The sequence below is a fragment of the Diplotaxodon limnothrissa genome, linkage group LG17 (genome assembly GCF_057381915.1).
Source record: "Diplotaxodon limnothrissa isolate DT_005_m linkage group LG17, D_limnothrissa_male_GT1.1, whole genome shotgun sequence".
NCBI lineage: Eukaryota > Metazoa > Chordata > Actinopteri > Cichliformes > Cichlidae > Diplotaxodon > Diplotaxodon limnothrissa.
In genome coordinates, this window is record NC_140612.1 from 27028841 (window position 1) to 27046875 (window position 18035).

An 18035-nucleotide genomic window follows, 5' to 3' on the forward strand; every position below is an offset into this window, starting at 1 on the left:
ATCTCGTTCCCTTTTAGCTCGTTGCTTTGAAAACAGAGACCAGCTTTGCGACCACTCGCAGTCAGCTGCCGTCTTTAAACTGACTTTGGTGTGTCGAAACAGCAATAACATGGAGTCAGTCTGCTATCGGTCTGTAGCTGTGATTAAATCAGCAGAAATGACAAATCTGTCACCATCTACATTCACAGAAATTCACATTAACCAGTTACTCCAGCCAGAAATGTAGATTTGAAACAGAAGTTCAGAAATTCCTCTACAAATAATGACACAGTTCCTGCAGGATAGCAAGTGACACAGACACTCAGCCAGCTTACCTTTTAATGGAAATATAACCAGAATGCAACAAGTTGGCAGGCAGTTGAGTCCCTTGTTGCAAAGAGTTATTGGCAGTTTTTCTGCATTTGTAAATTCAGAGTGATTGCAGTTGGTCTTAGAGACAGAAGTTTAGAGACAGAAGGTGACATGTGCCATCATCTTTGGACCAGTTGGTCACTATAGCTACTTGCAATCAGAAGCTGAATGCGAAAAGAAAATCAGTAGGCTACCACTGATGTTTTCCTAGTTTCAAGGAGGCTGCCATCCTTCTTTTACTTTTTTTCTGTTGTCACTGAGCCATAGGCAGATGAGACAACAAGCTTTTGTGAAATAAAGCTGAACAACCACCTCAGTATAAAACATCTCAGCTATTATATGGAGTTTGAAATCATAACAGCTTTGGTGCTCATCTGCCAGCACAAGGTAACTGATATCTGAAACGCCTCGACAACAATTAAATGAATTCTGTAGTTTTGAGTGTTTCCAGAGATTCTGTGATCCTCTTCTTCCTCTCCTGCTGTGTTTTTGACTATACTTACGTTGCATAATTAAGTTACCTGGAATAAAATATACCTTAAGGTCGCCCAAGCCGAGATTCTACACAAGTCCATCATTTAAAAATTAGCTGAACAAATACTCAAATGGTGCAATATTCCTGCACAGCCCTAGAAATTCAATACAGACACTACTGCCTCCTCTCCACCTACAAATGAATTCCAGTGACTCTGACCTTTCATCTCGCACAAACACCTGATCAGAAATCTAATTTTCACAGCTCTTGACCTAACACCAGTCAGATTCCTTAAAAAACTAGAAAACGAATGATATTCATACCAGCTTGCACTGTTTTGTCTACAACTACTTCCTGCTCAACATGTTTTCATTTTCATAACTGCATAACTACAGCCTCGCAGAGCTGCATGGTTATTGTTTTTCAATCAACTACACATTAAATATTCCCTGGTGTGTACCATGAAGTTAAATAAAATCTACATCCTACATAAAGTACATAAGATGATGAAGGATTCCGGCATGTTTTAAGTGAAAATAGAAATATTTGTATTTGCGGTTTGGTAGCATTAAACATGGGGACTCATAGCCTGTTTTAACCTTCCAAAAAATTGCCTCTTATTCAAAAGAACCCCCATGTAGTCACTGAAACTCCCCTTTCTCTCTAAATCTTCAGACATTAAAGGGAGAATGATCTCCAAGATGATGAAATGACACAGAAACAAAGACAAAGGCGCCTGTGAGGAATTAGTCCAAATGTGATTGTGCTTTCATCTCCAAGACTTCCAATCCTATTTATCCACCAAGGACACACCACATGAGGAGATGTGCTGATATTTGCAAGGATCGCTGCTGATCTTCTCGGGGCGTCTCATCCACTTAGTTAGTCCCAGCGGTACGAATCAAAGTCAGGCAAGAGAGTCAACTGTATAGCAGTTGATAACAGTGGCTTCAGGTCGGGATCAGCCGAATGAAAAAGTTCAGTGACTGCACCTGTAAAAAAAAAAAAAAAAAAAAAAAAAAAGGTAAAAAACGCACCTGTTTGAAATATAGCTGTTATCTCCTTCAAGGTTTTCTCCTTGTGCACCTTCAGCACTTATCTGCAGGTTCACTATGCGCCTTAAAGGTTTAGAGATCAAACGGCTTCTGTGTTGAAATAACGCAGCTTTAATCTTTAGGATCTCTGGTCATGAGAAACGGGTCTCAGTTTATTTTAACTTCTTGAAGTTTAAGGACGGTCAACGAAGCATAAATTGTGGTTTCTGTGTCATCATCGCCAGTACACATGATATTGAATATAAGTAGGTTTTTTTCTCACCATCACCTTCCTCCCCAAAGCTAAGTCTTTGCAACTTCTTCCTCTTTCCCATATTGAAATTCACATTTAATGGAGTCCTGGGAAAACAGTGTGGCTCATCAGGGATACAATCTTGAGGGATGCAACAGCCAAATTTAAATTAGTTACAGTTTTTGTTTTTTATAGCTGTAGTCATTGAACTTTGTGACTGCTCAATTCTCAAGTGGAAAACACAGGAGAATTGTTGAGCTCAGTAATAAGTTATAGCTGAATGCTGCACCTCAGTGGGTCAAAATGGGCAAATTTCCTTATAGTTTGGAATATTGAATTTCCTGAAAGAGATTTCTGATTTTGTTACGGTGTTAACTGCAAGCGCACGTTATGTGGGTTAAACCTCGACTTAAAGAATCTTATTTAATTCTGGGATCTTTTTAGCCATCTCACTGCATCAACATCTCAGCCTCACACAGCTTTTGGTTCATTTGACTTTGTGTTCGGGGATTTGTTAATTCCATAATTAAGCTGTTGACCTCTGTATTTATTTAGCTTTCAGATATATTTCTTTTGACGATCCAAGACTTAAAGATCCGCCAGGGAAGATAATACGGTGGTGTGCACTTTGCTCTGCTTTGTAGGTTTTAGTAACTCAAAGTGTGTTTCTGTGTCAGCAGCCATACGAGATGTATGTAGTTCAGCCAAACTTCCACAGCCTGGTGACACCAGCCACCCCTGAGAGCTGAGCTCAGTTAGGAGAGAAAAGCTGCCTCTGTAAATTCGGTATTGATTGGGGGAAAGGTGTGGGCGTGTGCGTGTCCATGTTTGAACCCGAGCCATGCTCTGATAAGCACTAACAGGATCGCGGGGTGGAGTCTCTGAGGTGTGACGAGACAACAGGGAGAGAGAAGGAGGAAGAGGAGTACAGTATTAAGTCAGACTTTGAGTGTAGAGGAGAGGAGTGAAAGTGAAGAGCACACATGGAAGAAGTGCTTATGCACTGGACTTAAACCGCAATACTTAAGGTTCTTTATTACAAATTTGATAGGAGAATTGTACTGTCACCAGAGTACACTTAAGGAGGAAAGCTTTGCTTTGTTGCAAATTATTTTCGTATCTGGTCGTATCATTTCTCTAAGTCAACTGTTATCTAGCAGTTGCGATTAAACAAAAGGCTAACAAGGCAAGAAATAAGGAGCCAGATGATCGAGCTTGTTATCTCCTAATCCTGTGAGATAATCACCAACCTTAGTCAGAGGGACTTGTGTACTTGGAAAAGTGTGAATATGAAATTTTTTTTAAATAAATGTATATAAAATAAAGTGATTAAGTGATCGACAAAGCCACTGTGACCATGCCTATGTTACACGGCTCTGAGGTAGGTTTCATTCTGTGGAGGGAGAATTTTCTTTGCTCACAGACGAGCCGAATCTCTTACGTCAACACAAGACTAAGGAATACGAAAGCTGCCTGCATAGGTCATACATACTGAAATACACAATTCACAATTTGCTTTAAGTACTAGTGACGTGTTTAATCTTAGTATAATGCATGATATTTTAAGTGTTTTGGACGTAAAGCCTTTCATCTTAAAAGCAGCTGGTAACTGCAGCTGTCAGACAGATGTTATGCTGTTAAAATCTACAGTTTCCCTCCTAAAATGAGGTGAAATAGAGATTTAAAAAACCCCAACTGACTGTTTAGAACCTCAGCGCTGTACCTAACAGCCATATGTGAGTAAATGTTTTCACCTCTGGTGAAGACAACTTGTTCCCTCTCATGTTTAAAGTCAGTTGCAACGCATACAACCAGATTCTGTCAAAATATGCGCAGAAATGTGTGCTCGGGTTAGGGTGCTCATTCCTGCATGTTCAAAGGAGCGTCAGCTTCAGTGAAGACAGAGCAGCTGACATCACAGGCGCCTTGTAGTTACATAACTCGCTCTATATTTCTCCCTCACTCTTTCTGCCTATATTTTTTCTCACCTCCACTCTCTACCTCTATATCATCCTCTCTCCCTCGTGTCCTCGTGCCTCTTCTTTTTTGTTTTGGTTTTAAAAAAAAAACTAGGACAAGCTTTTTACAGAACCTCCCTCTTTGCTTTTATTCCCACTCTCTCACTTAAAATTGCCTGGTTGTGTTTTTTTTTTTCTATCCTGCCAAATATTTGTTGGCCTGGAAAAAAATAAACTGAATGGGCCATACTCTTGTCTCACCTCTTTACTTATTCAGCTGGTTTTCTCCCTTTTATTTGCCTTCACAGGTAAAGAGAAAGAGAATTCCCCCGATAAGTAAACTAAAAGCAGTTTGTTCTCACTGTTTCTTCATGTTTAATTAGCTGTCAGTTTGTCCTATCTGGAGAAGATATGCTATATATCAGGGGAAGTTATACTACATACAGTATAACGTAGTGTATGAATAGACGCATAAATTGCAGGGAGGGATTATTACTCTGATCGTGCTTAATCGTATTACAGCGCCTCTTGTCTTTTGCCTCTGTGAATCCCAAAAGACGGGGCTCGTGCATACAGAGGGCAGCAAACGCAGACAAGTAATTACATTCTGGTCATGTGAGGAGCTTCACGGCGAAACACACAAAGTTATTATCGTGTCTCACAGGCTAGCTTTGGGCTCACACTTCCTTCTTGTGCTCTATCCAGGGGAACTAGCAGGACCAGCGTTTTACTCGTTTTTCTTTGCTTTTCTCACATCTGCAATTTAAAAAAAAAAAAAAACGGCATCCAGTGCATGTATTTGTGTGTCCCTCCGATACTTCATCACTTCTGTCCAGATGGGACAGCGCTACTCCAGCCTGGGAAATGCCATCTCTCCTTTCGCTGTGATGTCAATTTAGCCAGCTCAGCGGGACTTTGTAGATCGATTTTGTGATTTTTGTGGGGTGCAGGGTGTTGTTTGTGAATGTGAAGACACACTCACCCTGCAGTGAGTGTGTGTGCACTTCTACAGGTGAGTTATTATAGATGGCGAAACGCAGCGCCCTCCTTCACCTTGAGCCTTTCTGCAGCAGTCGGGAGCGGAGTCGGAGGGGTTGGGGATGGCAGGCGTAGATGTCGACAGCATGATTGATGGGTGTATTTTGAGAACATCCCCAGCAGAGCATGCCTGAGGCCTGGAGATTGGATGCAAGGAAGACTGTGTGGCAGGTGTTTGTGTGACATGCAGCTTCTGAATTAAATGTCATTGTGTGAATAACAGTGTAAATACCAGCACTGCACTTTTTTTTAAATTAGCATAAATAAACCTAGATGATATATACAATACTGCATTAAGGTAATTTATGTTGATTTATGATGATTTTAAGGATACCTTTAAGCATTATTATTTATTTTCTTTTGAAAAAATGAGACAAAAAGCAAAATGAACCTAAGACTGTGCCACAGAGCTTCCCTGGTGCCCAAAGTTATTAAAGGATACTAACAATCAAAAGGTCACACCGTTATATCCCTCCACACGGGTATTGAAGTTCAGGAAGTAGCAGAATATGACCCACATAATTCTGCTGCCCAGAATAGTCAGTAGTGCATTAAATGTGTACTACACCACAGCAACGATCCAATGCATTATTTACTTTTGTTTGAGTAATGTTTGCTGCAAACTACACTGTCCGGCTATGATAGGAAAATACTGAGCCTTTTTTAAAAGTGGAGCTATATTTGTGTGCGTTCTATAAAAGATTTACTTCTTCAAAAGGAACTGTTGGGTTTGGGTCTGAGAGCCAAAAAGAGGGTAAAGAGCTGAGAGAAAGATTAATTTATAGACTTTTTAAACTCCATTTTCCTTTTTAATTCAAATATTCAGAGCCGATTTTAATACTTGAGATCGAGGTGGATGTCTTTGCAAAGTGTGAAAACTACAGGGAAGACCGGCATTGTTTTTGGACTTTCCACTATGATTTATGGTGGAAAGCACTGTGCTGCAAAGTTATTAATGGTTTTTTTCATTACCCATGGCCTACCATACCACGCCAATGGGTTTCTTTGATTTACAAAAGTAGCATTTCTTTGTAATGACAGTAGACTCACAGTTGCGCTTATTTTTCTTAACACATCTTTGGCTGTTCATCATCTGTATCGGAAATGGATGGTTCATTAAAGTTTAAAGCTTTCCGAGTGTACTTGCACTTTATTATGTTAAAAGAAGGATATAATTTGTATGGGTTATTATGCAGTGGTGGCACATTTTCTGTGGTCTATGAGGCAAAATAAGAGTGACACCCGTGATTTAGATGTCAAGTAAGCTCACTTTAAAGTGCTTTGTCTGTGACTTTTAAAAAAAGAACAGTACATAATTCTGCTGATTCAGGTCTGTGTTTGTTATGTTCTTCTGTACTTAGATATCAGTGTCAGATTAGGAACCAGTCAGATGCTTATCTGGGCAAATATCCATACAGCCAATCACACAGCAGCAACTTGTTGCATTTAGTCATGAAGAAATGGTCAAGACCTGCGAAGGTCAGACCAGCCATCAGAATGAGTAAGAATAGTTGGTCTGAGTATTTCAGAAACTGCTCATCTGCTGAGGCATTCTCAGATATTTTTAGATATCTCTAAGTCTGACAAAGAGAAAATATCCAGTGCAGCAGTTCTCTGGGTGAAAATGCCTTGTTGTGTGCCAGAGATCAGAGGAGAATCCTTCAAGCTGATAGGAAGGCTACGGTAACTCAAATTATGTCTCATGACAATAAACGTATGTAGAAGTGTACAGCACATCCGGTCTTGAAGCAGATGGGCTACAGCAGCAGACAACCACACCGGATGGCACTCCTTTCAACTAAGAGCAGGAAACTGAGACTACAATTTGCACTTGCTCACCAGGGGGTCTTGATTTGTGCTGTAGCATTTGGTAGGCAGGATCAGAATTTTTTTATAATCAGCATAAAAACATGGATCCATCCTGCCTTATATCAATGATTCGGGCGTAATGATGTTCTGGATATTTCTTTTGGTACACTTTGAGCCCCTTAGTACCACCTGAGTATCATTTTAATGCCACAGCCTACCTGAGTATTGCTGACCAAGTGCATCCCTCTGTGACTGCCGGGTACCCATCGTCTGATGGCTGCATTCATGTCACAAAGCTCAGATCATCTCAACCTGGTTTCATAAACATGAAAGTGTAACGGCTACAGTAGCAAGGTGTGCCTAATAAATGTCTGAGTGGATCATTTGATCTAAAATTAAGCATTTTTATATCAGTTAGTTTATACAAACTTGTTTACAGAGGTATGTGAACAAAGTCTACCCTAATACATTATTTTATGTTATTCACAGCATCCTGGAGGCTATAACGAAACACTATACTCTACATAATTACCTTGTTTAACACCTAACAAAAGGATTTCACAAATTTTTCTCTGACCCCAGCAGGATGAAAAAAAGAGTGCTTCGGAGGGTAACGCTAGAAACAAAAAATAAAAAGGAGAAAGCGTGCGCTTGTCTGTTTGCAGCTGCATGCAGCTGTAAGTGTTTTTCCCAAAGAGTTTATCCAAATAAACCCGAACTTTGGAGACAACAGAGGAGGGGATAAGTGCCAGGTCACACTTCAGTACATCTCCTCCTGTCACTGGAATGCCCTGATAAGGTACAAGCTTGTGAATTCTGCTTTTTTTCCTCACTTTTATTCTACTGCTTAACTGTTGTCTGCTTGCTTTGAGTTAGAGACCAGTGAGACACTGAAGTAGAGCAAAGGAAAGGAGGGTTTCCACGCCACGCAGGTGCATTTAAAAGGAAAACAAGCTGTGGAAAAAATGGCAGCTCATTGAAATGGAGAAATATACAACAGAGGAAAACACTGCTGCCAGCAAGTGACACAATTAACTGATTTGCTGTCAAAGCCACGGCTGTTGCTTTGACTTTTCCTGTCACGGCGCAGATGTATTGGTTTATTAATCATCTTCTGAAAGACTGAGTAAACAATCTTTGCCCAGTAGGAAAAAAATATGTGTGGTATATATCTGTTGGACCCGCATGTGACAAATACAGCAGTAAATCATGAGCACATCACTGTGTATCAAACCCTGTCACAGCCTGTGTGGTTTTAAATCACTGTAAGCAGATTCAGCCGTATGATTAACTGACAGCTGTTAGAATGACTCAGCTTGTGCAATTGTCCCCGGGGAGCCATAGCTTGTTGGCCATGTAGTCACAGAAACATATGCACATGCTGAACTACAAGTTTGCTGCACTGATAGTAAAGAGCCGCCAAAATTTAAACACTCCATGAAAGGCAGTGTAGTTGCTGGACTTGAAGTTCATGACTGATAGCAAGAAGATTCATAAAATTTGTGATGGGAGCAGCAGATCGCTTACTTGTGTGGAGCAAAGCACAACTATCCACCAGTGTGACGCACCGACTAAAGAAAAAAGGAGGGGGCGATTTGTCAGTAGATCGGTCTTATGGTCTCAGCTGGAGCTAGGATGTCAACAGCCCCTCAGCCCAAGTGCATCATGTCAAGAGGAGTTAGCTAATGCTAACATGGTGCCAAGCAAGCTGAGGACACATTTAGAAACCAAGCATCCTTTCTGTCAGGAGCACAGGAAGCAGGAGCTTTTTCTGGACCGTGTCAGTGTGTCTGATGAGTTGATGCAGGTGATTTCTCTTGTAGTGGAGCTTATTGCAAAATTTAAGAAAAAGTCATGCAAAGTTAAAAAGCTGCAAATGGGGTATCTAAAATGATTTTGTCTTTTAGTATACTGATAAGAAGTACTGCCAACATGTTTGTTGCATTAAAATTTTAGCTTACCCTTTGGTGTTTCTTAAGCATTTAACATTTGAAAACCACAGATCTAACTTCCAAAGCACAGACACTGACGCATTTCAGTTAGATTTTTTTGTTAAAGAAATAAAGTCCTGTAGAACGCACAGTTATTTTCTTTCCCTATAAAACATTTGCATGACAGTTTTTGCTAAAATCATTTAAACTTACATTGTTTAAATACATTTTTAACTTATTGAACCTAGCATTAGCCCACAATTACAGTACATTGGGTTATAAAATCTGATCTCGACCGCATCATGGGATGACCCAGCTGATACCTTCCCGTACAGGCTGTGCCTCCGCAAGCCGCTTTGTAACCCACCTCCACCTTAGTCCTTTGCCCATGATTTTGTGTCCAAAGGAAAGTGTACCCCTCTGTTCAAGGACAGACAAAAAAAAGCCTTTTTATTACTTCACCTGAAGAAAGCGTGCTTCCACATAATAACTAGGATTTCGATTTTTCTGCTTCTGTGTGCCCCTCTGACAGACAGCACGTCCCTGTCTTTGTTAATATTTTTCATATCTACTATCATCGATGCTTGTTGTTTTCCGTACTGGAGGGTCTGGTTTCTTCCCTTCCAAACAGAAGGGGAGAGCATGTCACCAAATGTAGATTACTGCAGATGGAATAACAATTTTCGCCTTTTTCAGTTTACCACCATATTAACAGTTTTTATCTTCCCTCTCTTTGTCGACTCATTGTTATATTCCTTGATGTGATATTCCTACACTTCCTGATCAAGGAAGAATAAGTTAGCAACCCCCACTTTTCCAGCCTCCTTTTTTTAAAATGCCTTCTGTTCTTCTGCTCTAGTGTGACAGAAAATGGTAAACTGCGCTTGTCTTGCAGGTGAGGCTTTTTCTGCTACGTCTTGTTTGACCATCAACAAGCCCAGAAAGTCTCAGAAATCATCCGACGGGGCCGGTGAGCAGCTCTCAAAGCGCACAGGCCCCCTTTGATTGCGGTTTTGATTATGACAGACAGGATAGTCATTATCAGCACAAAACTGTAGAGTATTTTTTTAAGTGCTGATTGGAGAGGCAGCCGAGTTCATGAATTATAGGTTAGACTGACTGAGAAAATATTGAGACTGAGTTCATCATCACTTTCAGGTCTTCTGAAAATATTCAGTTTCAGTCACAACCAAGTAGGTTTAGCTCTTTGTTGTTTGGTGGTTCCTGAGAGAAATAATGATGGCGGCGTTATGAAGAAAAAGACTTGAAGAGAGCAGGAAGACCTTCGCTTAGATATATACATTTACATAGACACGGTTCATTACATACTAATGTTTGAGTGTTAAATGTTCCTGATTTTTCCATTCAGGCTTTTAGTACTGCAAATTTCTGCTGAGCTTCACAGTGGGCCGTGGATAATCTTAAAATAAATGGCTCCGTTTTTCTGCAAACACCACTATTTATCATTTTGAACAAAGTGGGTGTTGAATTCACAGGTAGTCTAGTATATTAATGTTCAATTGAGCAAGTGGGCAGCAAGTTCTGTCCCTGCGACAAAAACAAATAGTGCTAATACCTTATTTCATCTGCCGAGACATGCTGGCTTTAAATGTGTGCACAATGTGGTTCTTCTTTCTGCAGTAGCTGATGTCTACAGTGGGATTTTTACCAGACAGGCAGAGTTTTTGTTGCAAGCCAAGTCAAGTCAAGTTGCAGTAGACAGATGCCAGGTAAAGGCTTAAAAAGGTTCAATAAGTTATCATATTTTTCTTTTTTTACACTTCTTTATATGCTTTACAAGTTGCTTTTTGCTTTTATTGTGAAATAGTCACAGGAAATGCTTTTATCAACCAGGTTAGCCTCACTGTTAAAAATGCATTTAAAAAAAAACAAGATGCTGATTATTTATTGAGGTTTTAAATATTGGAAGAGAATAGCTGTGCAAACAGCTGGCTGATGAGTACTTTGCTTTTACTCTGTAGCTCGGCAACCAAATTTTATGTGTCCTGCTAAGAGGCCAATTTATTGACTGACACCTTTATTAATGTGAGGTTGTTTGTTGAGCTCCACTGCAAACACAGTTGACCAAAAGCCTTGAACGTTGGCTTTAGTATTGAATGAAAGATACAATAAAAAGTGTTGAAAAAAGAAAGTATTTTTTTTACAGCTACAGTTAGGATGTGAAAATGTACAAGGCCTCTTTATCTTTAAAAAAAAAGTTATTTTATCTTAAAATAAAGCAATATGCAGATAAGTCGTTTCTTTGTATCTATAAAATGCTTTAAGGAGAAAATTATTTCTATCCATCATCCCTCTACCGCTTATCCGGGGCCAGGTTGCGGGGAGGGCAGACCTCCCTCTCCCCGGCCACCTCCTGCAGCTTGTCCGGGCGGGGGACCAAGGCATTCCCAGGCCAGCCGAGAGATTTAATCTCTCCAGCGTGTCCTGGGTCTGCCCCAGGGCCTCCTCCAGGTGTGACATGCCCGGAACACCTCACCCAGGGGGCATCCTTGTAAGATGTCCGAACCACCTCAACTGGCTCCTTTCGATGTGGAGGAGCAGCGGCTCTACTCTGAGCCCCTCACGGATGGCTGAACTTCTCACCCTATCTCTAAGGGAGAGGCCAGCCACCCTTCGGAGGAAGCTCATTTCTGCCGCTTTCATCCGCGATCTCGTTCTTTCAGTCACTACTGTAGGCACGTAGATCGACCAGTAAATTGAGAGCTTCTGCGGCCACAGCACCGTCTGTCAGTCTCACGTTCCCTTCTCCCGTCACTTGTGAACAAACCCCAAGATACTTAAACTCCTCCACTTGGGGCAGGGACTCATCCCTGACCTCCCTGAGAAAATTATCTGATTGATTTAAATAAGTATTTTATGTGTGTCTGTCTTTAAAACAGCGTGTGATTGGCTTTTTAGATGTTTTCATTAAGCATTAAGCAGTTGAACCTCATACCTAATACAGTTACCTGTTTCTTTTTTAGCTGACAGTTGGTGATGGGTTTCAGGCTCAGTTGTGCAGTTAAACCTAATATTAGAAGTCACTTCAGTCACTGGACATAAAGTTAATTGTCTCTTCACACGTTTGCACATTTGTGACTTCTGCCTGTAATTTAAGGATCTATTACCACTTGTTTCAGACTTCTTCTTGGTCTGACTATATATATATATGGGTTCACTGTTATGTTTAAGAATAAACTTAGCCTTAATCAGATGCCTCCCTTATGTAAAAAGTGTCTTGGATGATCTAGTTGTCTTATTGTGATGGATAAAAATAAAAGTATTAAAAGCTTTCACAGAGCTGCAGGGAATGTGCCTCTGAATACAGACCAGGTGGCAATTCAAAAAGAAGCTGAAATAATTAAGCCGGTATTGTAGTATTGAAACGGCTTCTTTGTCGTCCGTGGCCTTTCATACACTTTTCAGCTTAAATTTGAAGTTTAGAGAATTGATGCTGGGCTGCTACTTACAAAGAATGCAATCTGCAGTAGGTAAGTCTAAGCTTTTGCGACAACAACGGTCCATTTATTTCTTGTTAGATCTTTATATATTGTGTATTTCATTGAATTATTGAGCTGATTTTGTGTTCTCAAATGTGTTTTTCATACCTTCTGTCAGTTAGTGGACTTTGTGCCAGTGTTGATCAGTAGAAACGTACATTAATCAGCTGAGAGAAGTTTCTCCCAGTAGGTTCAGTGATCGAGCCTGAGCCTGAGCCCTCGAGTGGGCTGCATTCAAAGGTGACATGATAGATGAAGCCCTGTGCAGTGCACTATCCGGTAAGACAGAACTTTAATTTTTGGTGACTACAAAAGGCTCAGGGCACTGAAAATGATTCAGTTCACCTTGTTTGCTTTTCAAAAGGTGGAAAAATGAAAGAATGGGGGGGGGAGAATGGGGGGGGGGGGGGCAAGAAACAAGGTCCTGGTGAATCCCTGCGGTGTTTGAGGGCTGTGTGGTTCGCCAACTTCTTTGTAAGACCAAATTGGAAAAAGTAGAATAAAAAATACACTTGTGAGCGTGAAACCTGACTTCAAAAAGTTTTGGCGAGACTGCATGTGGTAAGGTAATGTAAGATAAAAGGATACTTTTGGAAGGACGAAAGCGAGAGAAAGAGGAAAGAGAAAGAGAGATTATGGAGCATAATAGTGGCAGAAAATATGGGAAGATGCCAGGATACCTCCTGCTGGTAGTAAGAGGCGCTCCACCTGTGACTGCAGGATGAATGTGGTGGCATGACTAGCAGTCGTAAACATTTTTCCCCTCGCTTCAGGGCTTCATAATAAGAGCTCCTACCTGAAAATTCTACACTGGCTTGACATTTCCTTCCACTGATAAGAAGCATTGGTTTTATATTGCATACACAATATAAACACACACACACACACACACACACACACACACACACACACACACACACACACACACACACACACACACACATTCGCCCAACTTGTCCCTAGGAGTGAGTGCTTCATTGCAGGCTGCTGACAAAGAGGTTATAGACTACACTCAGTGGAGCCAGACAAAAGAAAGCGAGCAAAGAGACAATCCTCCTAAGTTCAGCATTTATCATCATGCTGCACAGTAACAAAAACAGCACTGCAGTGTGGGCGCATTTGTGTAAAGCATGTAAGGCACTGAGGCCATAATACCACATGAACACATTAAACAAAGACTATGTAAGTAATGCTGAATTATAGCCAGTAATCACAAGTAGCAGCTAGCAAAGACATTAAAACAGTAAAGAAAAGTGTTTAAGTCTGCAAACTGACTTCCCCTGTTTCATAAGGTTTATTCGCTAAGAGAGGAGGTAAATAACTATCATTGGAAACGCATGAATCCGTTCCCTTGAATTGATTTGGGAGTAAAATGATTTTGCTGCAAGGAAGTCTTACACTCAAAAAAATGAAACGTTGACTTTAATTAAAATTATTTTGTCAACAGGTTCCACGAAATTGAATTATGTTAGTTTAAAGCAAAAATCTTTAGTTCATCTAATTTAAAAAAACTACTTAAGATTAACAAGACATATTTAAGACTAACTAAATCAAGTTATGTTGTATGAACATAGATGATATATTTTCAGGTTAGATAGTTTAGATTAGTTACTTCAACACATTTCTTATTTGTGGCAGTAAAATGTTAAATTTAAGTTAGATTAATTCAAATATTATATTTTCAGCCACCTTGTGCTTTATTAATTAGTTTTACATAAATCTATTTTGTCAACAGGTTCCACACAAATGAATTAAGTACATCCAACTTATTTTTTAAAATTTATTTTATTGTCAACACATTCAGTGAGCATTTGTGTAAACCCAGTCCAAAATAAAACACAACAGCTCATTAGGGTTAGTAATTAACAGTATGTAGACAGATGCAACATCAAGACTTTAAATTAAATGTCTGTATCTACCAGAAATAGAAGAAAAAAAAAACGCATTGAAGATCACATAACACATTGATAAGATGACACTTGAGTTATGCACATGTGATGCTAGTAAGGTCTGTGAGTGTTTTTTTCTTTTAGTGTCTAAAATGGATAGCAAAGTTGCTATTTGCAATGATTGCTTAGGGTCAGTCCAGTAACACAATGCCAATGAAGTGCTTGCCTTTAACAATGCAAAGTGAAGTGTCCACCTCAACAGCCACAATTAAAAAAAAAAAAAAAAGTAACAACAACAACAATAATAATAATAATAATAATAATAATAATAATAATAATAATAATAATAAATAGTCCACTGATATTAGCAATCAAAGAAAATTACATCACCATCCCAAATAAAACTTTATCAAAACATGCCAACATTATGGTCTAACAATAAAACAGCTTGTCAGCGTTCAGTTTTTTTGCAACAGCACAGCAGTAACCATTTAACACTCGCCACTGTCAACATTTATTTTACCAGTGTTTGGGCAAAAAACTTCAGATGTAAACATTTTAACATGGAAACAATTGTTCGTCTTTAAAAGTCCACAAAATATACATTCATCCTGCATTCCCAACTTGGATGATCTGATATCCTCGTGTTGGTGTTGTTCCCAGACCATCATGAAAATGTTGTTCCAGGTTCAACATTGCAAGTGACCAATCACATTGTTGTGACGTTATTCTATTCCAAGCCATTCGTGCATTTATGAAATTCCAATGTTGCAAGGACAATATCAATTCTGCTTACTGTTTATTAAAGGGTTACGGTTAGGGTTAGGGTCAGTTGATCGGCGGACAGAGGCGGTTTCTCGCAGCTTAAGTACAGTTTTTTGTTTTACGCCGGTTTTTCCCGAAGTCGCAAAAGTATGACGTCACAACATTCTGATTGGTCACTTGCAATGTTGATCCTGGAACAACATTTAGTATGATGATCTGGGAACAACACCAACACGAGGATATCAGATCAACCTCCTAACTTACCCTTATTTTTAGTATGTATTGCAATTACCTTTACAATGCACACAATGTAACACAAACTGAATATGAACATATTTCCACCTCATAACAATATGCCTTGAACGCTAATATACACACCACCCTTCAACATTTCTGGTGCAGTATCATCTCTCAATTAAATCCTTTAAATCTCAATACTTTTGATTGTCTCTTAGCTTTCAGTCTTGAGGTTAACTGAGATTCAGTGCATATATCCCACCCATTAAGAGTGCACATGCAGAGGCCAGGTCTTCCAGGTCATGCAGGACACACTAGATGGTTATACCCACATCGGCTGGAGGAGTGCTGGCATCAGCTCTTTCGATGGTAAAGATAGCAAGGGTAATTTGTTCCAGCTCCCTCTGAACAGCTGTAGCTTAGACACAAAAACATAGAAAAATGGCATCCAGTTTTAAAAAAAAAGAAAGAAAAAGGGCCAAAGCTACCCTTTAATGACGTAAACACAATATTAGGAACATGCACCCCAGTGTGCCGCTATTTTAGACTACAGATTCAACGATAAATATAAATAGTTTGGGTATACAAGAAGATTTCCCAAAACATTTAAACAGGTTCCATGCAAATTACAACAACAACAACATTACAACATGCAACAACATTAGTTATTCAAAATTTGGTTTAATACAGATAAAAAACTAAACTAAAATTACCAACCAATTATTCTTTGAAGAGGATGCTTGGGTCTTCATTCAGGTAAAAAGGTAGTGCCCTGAGGACACACTCCCTCCCCTTTTCAATGGTTTCCTTCTGTAGAGAGTGGCAGAGATACAGGAAGAGAAAACAGATATACTTTAGGATGACAGAAACTCACATTATACGCAAAATGAATGACATATCCACTGCACAGATAGACATGTACACAAGACCAACTAACCATCACATGGACATGAATAGTTAACCTGTTGGGCAGGGTTTCCACCACATTAGATATGTCCATAATGGAGGTAAAGACAAACTAATACATCATCTTTTTTGCATTCAAAACATAACATAAAAACATTCACTTCTGGTTTAACCTAAATCAAGGGATCAGATTTTACATATCGTTAGCTTCATAGCATAAGTGCCTAAGTCATTGACTTAGTCAAATGACTTAGGCAATTATGCTATGAAGCTAACGATATGTTTAGGTAATTTAAATTTTCCAACGTTTTGAGTACCAAACTTTGTCTTGCTTAATATAAATGTAAGTGCACTGTGCAGCTACCATACACCAGCTGTTTAAATTTGAAAATGATCTTATTAGCCATAATATTTTGCTACCAACAGAATAACGCACCTGTGTGGCTGGGGCCAAAGTTTGTCTAATTTTCTTCCCTGCAACGCCTCCTTTTTTCTTGAAGACTTTTATGAGCTGGTCAGTGTATTGGTCAAGTTGTGTAAAAAGCCTTGGAACATGTGCAGCAGTAGTAATCCTCACATATTCTGCTTCCACCTGAAAATATGTCAACAAACACAACATACTGTACTGTAAATATACATACTATATGTACACATATACAAACTAAAACTAATGTAGTAAGACCTCATTAAAGCTATAATTTTAACACAAACATTTACACAAAATGCTAATGGAGCCATTACAGCTTTTATTGTTATTTATCAAGTTCCAAAAAATATTGATCACAGCTGATCTGAAAAGAATTTCATGCCTCAGGCCCTTGAACTGCAACCTTTACCATGGTTCAGATGTGGAGAAGAAATAACAGGGGCATGGGATGGGTCACAAAAGAAAACTTAACTTATAAAACAGTTTTGTTTTTAAAAGTATAACAGTTCACATACCACATACAAGCTCAGCAATACCACATACACCACATCAGTATAGGAGGGAGCAGGTAAAGGCAGGATCTGAGATTTATAAAGAAAAAAAATAATTAATTCCTTAATTTCAAGAAGCAAATTATTGTTTGAATTACAACTAAATAAAATACTACTCAGAAGAAAAGCAAGAGATTGACACTGCCATGTGCTAACTTTCTATAGAAGCAATTATCACCAGGTCTGTCGACCTCCATTGTCTGTCCACTCATATGTCTTGAATAATTTTATTAAAAAAATTAAGTGTGTACTTTCACAAACTGTAATTTATAACTACATTGATATGTATAACTCCGCTAGGAAACATGCTGTATTTACAGACCATTTTTACATAATACAGATTACTGATAGAGCAGAACAATGGTGTCACAGTGGCTTTCGCCCTTGACTTTTTGGATTTTAAATGTCACTTTATGCTATCCTTGCTATCCTATTCGATATTTCCGACTCTCGGATTACAGAAAAGGAATCCCAAGAAAGCAAATGGAAAAATAACCCCTTGAAAGAATAACCCCATGAACCCCTGTAGCTAATCCCTTAATAAAACAAAAAACAATAAAAATGTTTCTTACACAGTCCACAAAATAAGCATGTCCAGGACCCAGTAAAACTAATGTAAAACAAGCACACGCAAACGATATAACATGTCTTGTAAGACAAACGCAAAATATAACCATGCTGGACATATAGATACTACACAACATAATCAAAGAAAAAAGTGGTCTTACCTCTCAAAGAAACAGCAGCTTGGCGCCAAAACAGCCTTTTTCAGTTAAATTTGAAGTCTTGCGCATGAGCAGGCACAAGCCGTGAAACCTTCTTGTTCTGCGCGGTTTCATTACAACTGTTTTTGCATTACTGCCACCTTGTGGATATACAAGGTATATCGATCCTAATTGACTTAACTTAAA

General features: G+C 39.2%; 1 protein-coding gene and 1 long non-coding RNA gene across 2 annotated transcripts in view; one reads left to right on the forward strand and one right to left on the reverse strand.

The window, feature by feature from the left end:
• magi2a (membrane associated guanylate kinase, WW and PDZ domain containing 2a) overlaps positions 1-18035 on the forward strand; it is a 284527-nt gene that overhangs the window by 206226 nt on the left and 60266 nt on the right. The gene's annotated exons all lie outside the window — the stretch shown is intronic.
• On the reverse strand, positions 15957-18030 carry LOC146615099 (uncharacterized). Its single transcript, XR_014906992.1, has 4 exons — positions 17853-18030; positions 17089-17154; positions 16583-16738; positions 15957-16050 (listed from the first exon to the last, which is right to left on the reverse strand). It is a non-coding gene; the product is annotated as an uncharacterized LOC146615099 (long non-coding RNA).